We start from the raw sequence: 5,303 nt of genomic DNA, 5'->3' as shown, positions 1-5,303 counted from the left end.
GGCCCCGCCCCGTGCCCAGGCCCCGCCCCGCGCCCGGAGAGGCGGGGCTAAGACCCAGGCTCGGCTAGTGCTGAGGTCGGGGAACCAAGTGCCTGGCCGGCCGGTGGAGGCCCCATCCCGGACCCCGTTGCCGGCGGTGCACGTCTGAACTCCAAAGGACAGGTGGGCTGAGAAAGCGAAAGGAGACCGCGTGTCCTTTCCCCAGGCAAAAGAAATAGGGGCGGGGATTCGTCCTGCTCATGATGATCTGAAGGCGTCGGGGACTTACCTGAGTGAACCAGGCTGTGCCCTCTTAGGACTCAGGCGGACCAACGAGGATGCCCAAGGACAGGAGGAAAAAAGATTTAGCGCCTCTCCTGACTTCCTCCTGGCCCTGAGCCATTTGGGTCTCCAGTCCTAATTTCCCCGCTATCCTCAAGCTTCCACAAAACCCCTCCACCTCTTCCTCCGGCCTGTGCGCCAGAATTGTATCTGGCTCCTGCCCCGTAAGACAAATAACGCGGGCGGTGAGAGAAAATGAACAGCGCTATCCAAACTCCCCAGTCAATATTTTTTCCGCTTTCTCCATGCAAGCTGTTAAAAACATGTTGCTCTCTTGTTTTTGTTTCTTTTCAGTTTGGTACTGGAATGGTGCCTTCTGTTGTATTTTCTTCCTCCCATTTTTTAGGTCTTTAGCATGCTAGAAGTACAACAATCAAGCAAAACTAGGGCAAGCTTTAATCCTTCCAAATTGGGTGGCATGGCTACTTTGCTTGTACAAGAAAGGCTAAACTGACCTCTCTAGAACTCCAGGAGTCCTCAAAGGCAGCAGTGGCAGGAGGTGAGGGTATGGGAGTGCTTTCTGACAAAATTTAGTGGGAAGTTTCCATTTACCCTTGTTAGGGCAGCATGGAATAACTAGAATGTCCCTTTTTGTTTGTTTGTTTTGAACTATAAGCAGCTTGGATTGATAGCTACCTATGGTGATCACAAGCTCTGAAATGGTAATTCTATGTGTTTGATTAATAAGAAAAGTAAAATTATTAATAAATCTAATTTAGGAGACTTTTAAAAAAAACATGGGGTTCGGGCTTCCCTGGTGGCGCAGTGGTTGAGAGTCCGCCTGCCGATGCAGGGGACACGGGTTCGTGGCCCGGTCCGGGAAGATCCCACATGCCGCGGAGCGGCTAGGCCCATGAGCCATGGCCGCTGAGCCTGCGCGTCCGGAGCCTGTGCTCCGCAATGGGAGAGGCCACAACAGTGAGAGGCCCGCGTACCGCAAAAAAAAAAAAAAAAACCAAAAAAACATATGGGGTTCTTGGAAGTAAACACAGTAGATAAGGCTTTTGATCATAGTGAAAGTTTGAGAATCAATGGATCTGAACAGTAATTCTCAATTTAGGTTTGTGCATGTGTTCTCTAGGGTTTTGTCCTTTTTTTTAATATTTATTTATTTATTTGGCTGCATCTGGTCTTAGTTGTGGCACACGGGATCTTCCTTGCAGCATGCGGGAACTTTCTTTGAGGCGCCTGGGCTTCTCTCTAGTTGTTGTGCATGGGCTCAGTAGTTGCAGCACGCGGGCTTAGTGGTTCCACGGCATGTGGGATCTCAGTTCCTTGACCAGGGATCAAACCCACGTCCCCTGCATTGGAAGGTAGATTCTTAACCACTGGACCACCAGGGAAATCCCTAGTTTTGTTTTCATTTTGATAATTATTTTTTAGATTTGCATAAGCATATTCTGGATTATTTGGATGACTACTTTATAACCTGGTATTGCCACGTGATCTCAATACCTACATTGCATGTGTGTTCATTGCTGCTTTTATTGTTCTGGGATCATGAGAAAAGAACAGAGGTGGATTTAAAATGAAAATGGTGTTTTCAAGCACAAAATGAAAGCCAAATCACATCATAGGACTGCACTGTCACAGTAGTTCTAACAGAAAAGTGGTGAGAAAATTGAGATAATATAGGTCACTTGGTGGCATAAGCATGTTGAACTCAAAAGAAGCTGAGCTTTCGCAGGCAATAACAGTCACAATACAAGGGATAATTTAGTCTCAGCAAAATACATCGTTTGCCATGTTAAATTACTATAATATTAATATGAGTAGTATTAGTTTTGTGGTTTCATTTGTATTTAACTTATAAATCTATTTTGGTTTTTTTAGTTGTATAAGAACCATAAATAAAAGAACATTATATTCCTACTTTATATTTGTAAATTTAAGTAGCATGGTAATAAAAATAATTGAAGTAAACTTAGGGTTTTCAAGATTTTTTTCCTTAGAAATGGATCCAAGTACTACTTGAGAAGCGGAAAGTTAATAGTTTTTTTGATTTAGTACTTTACCAGTTAGATCAGAGGGGGTTCCTATTGGCATGAGGAGGAGAAATCGGTTCCCTTATAGTTTATGTGAAAAGGCTTCAGAAATGATGAAGGAAGCAAGTGCAGAAAGAAGCACATTAAGTCAGTTCCACACATATCATCTCTAGATATTAGCTCAGGCTTAGACGAGCTTCGGTATGCTAAACTAGCAAACTGATGGATGCTAAGCTATTTTGTTTAAAACTCAAATATGCTTTGCTTACCCAAGCACAATGAATTGGACACCTATGGAATAACACAAGCTGAGAAAATAGGCCCCAGAAAATTGCCCGGTTTGAGAGTCATCAATTCTGGACTTCCGTTCCCACCTCTGTCTCTGACTTATCGTGACTTACCTCTCCCTATGCCTCAGTCCCACCTCCCACCCCCTCACCCCCAATAAAATAGAGCTAACCACCTCTGATTCCCTCTCTAGTTACTGCGATGATGTGAGGATGAAACAGGTAGTACACGTGGAGATGCTAGTAAATCCTTCAATAAAGTGATTAAAACAAACAGACTGCAGCAGAAAGAGGCTATTTCAAACACTGGGCTGAATGGAAACTGGAACTAAATCTAAGACTGTCTTTTGGGGAATGTAGTCCACTGACTATCTGAATCACCTAATATGCTTGTTAAAAATGCAGATTCCTGGCCTCCATCCCAGATCTACTGAATCAGAATCCCTGAGAATGGGGCACATCTTGCTGTTCACCCCTGGTGATTTTAATGTTCACTGATGTTTGAAAGTCACTGATTTTAAAAATTCATCTGGAAAAATAATTTCCATGTCAACAAAGAAGCATCTGCTCATGGAGAGTCTGAAAGGTCTGCTCAGGTAGACTGTGGAGCCACCTCTGTCCAGGAAAAGCAAATGACAGCTACAGCTGCTTATCACTGAACAATTCTGTCCCTTTTGGTTGTGGTTTTTGCCAGATTATAATGATCCCTCTTTCGCGTGGTTCCTGGAAGCTAGCAAAGCACTGCAAATACAGTCCTGCGGCACTGAGCTGTTTCTATATCCCCCTCCCCCCTCTGTTGCTCCCTCTGGTTCTCCTTTCCACATCCCACACACACCACAAGAAGCTAGTGGCCGGGGAGCATCAGAGGCAGCCGCTGAGATTAGGCTGAGGATTTAAGGCAACCCTTGGGAAACAACGTGACACGCTCAGCACGAAAGCACTGAGTTCTGACACCCACATACAGTTCACTCATCAAATGAATCAAAGGAAGACAAGGTTAGACTTGCCAGTTCCTGTCAGATGAAGCATGGAGAATACAGAGAAGCACAGGCAGATGGGATCAACAGCTCTCAGTGTCACAACAGAAAAGGGTCAGTCCTGAGGAAGCTTGGATGACATTGGCATATCCTCCTGCCTCTTGCCTCACATGTATTAAGGTTGCCTCTTCCTCACAGAGCTTTGCAAATAAGCACTCGTTCAAGGGCTGATCTGCTCCACAGTCACCCTACTGGGAGAAGGTTGAGCCAGGGGAGAGAACTATGTGTAGGTGGTTCTCTCAGGGCAGACCCAGAAGTGTCATCCCATTGAGAAGGCCGTCAAGGAAGCGGTGGGTGGCCCAGTTCATGCACAGAAAACCTGAGGCACATACAGGCATGTTCCAACTCTCTTCATTTAGCAAGACGACCCTGGGAAACTGATTCCCAGGTCTGTACTTAATTCACTGCAGAGTAGTAATTATCACCGTAGCATTAACGATATTTCCAATTTATATTTATACAAAGAATGTCTTCACTCTGTGGGACTCAAATATTTTCCCCTCAACTTTACCTCAATATTTTCTCCTTTTTTCTCTTTTCCACTTTGTGGCAAAATTTTAATCCCAACATTATGGTTGGGAATACTTGACAAAGAGAAAGAGACTTTACCTGGACCCACACAGTGACTCAGAAGAAGCTATAGAACTCATAATCAGGGATTCTCACTGTCCCTTGCTTTATCCCCTCCCTCCGTGCCACAGCTTATCACCGTAGGTAAAATTGGATTTCCAGAGCAAAACTTTGTTTGAATTCTTGGGAAGAACAAATCAAAGAAATGAGACAGTTCTGATTCAGGGCAGTCTATACAGTGGTTACGAGAGTATACAGTGGAATCAGGAAGACCTAGATTGACATCCCAGCTCTACCAGTTACTAATGTGTGACTTTGGGCAAATAACTTATCCTCTCTGAATCTTGGTTTCTTCATCTGTAGAGTGGGGCTGTAAAGCTTACCGCATGTGGTTAAGGTTAAATAATTCACATAGAGTGCTTAGATTAGTACCTGACAAGAGTAAGCCCTCAGATATTAGCCATTAATAGGTATCATCTACTGAGGAAACAGAAGCAGGAAAGAAAACATTCCAATCAACTGAGCTTTGGCAACAGAGAGGACCAATGTGAAAGGATGATGAAATCTACATGATTTAGAGTCAGAAGACCTGACTCAAGGCCTTCCAGAAGGCTCTCTCATTGGTAAGATAGGGACAAATCTTACCTTACTTCTCTCTTGGGGTTGTTGTGAGGAATAAGATCCATACTGTAAAGTACCTTGTAAATGGCAGGCACGACACAATTGTTAGCAGTTATGTTTTTGACTTCCAGGGGCTCACTGAATCGCTGAATCTGGTGCCCACACCAAACACATAAAGAGAACACCTGGAGACCTAAGTTCAAGGTCTGTCGGCCCCCAATTCCCGAAGAACAGCAGTCAGAATTAGTACTTCCCCTGACCACAAGGGTAGATTTACGATACAACCAATCTGGAGATCAAGCAGACATGGTGACCTTTCTCAAAAGTCTTAGGCCCCTGAGTCCTATTATGGGCCCTAACATTCTTAGGACAGACCCCTGGTTATCTTGCCAGATGCTATATACAGCCCAACAAAAAAACCTTTGTTACAGTGTTAAGTGAAAAAGCAAGGTACACAGCGTTATTGAAATTGTGGTACACAG

This window comes from Tursiops truncatus, chromosome 8 (assembly GCF_011762595.2).
Source record: "Tursiops truncatus isolate mTurTru1 chromosome 8, mTurTru1.mat.Y, whole genome shotgun sequence".
Taxonomy (NCBI): domain Eukaryota; kingdom Metazoa; phylum Chordata; class Mammalia; order Artiodactyla; family Delphinidae; genus Tursiops; species Tursiops truncatus.
This window is presented reverse-complemented; position numbering follows the sequence as displayed.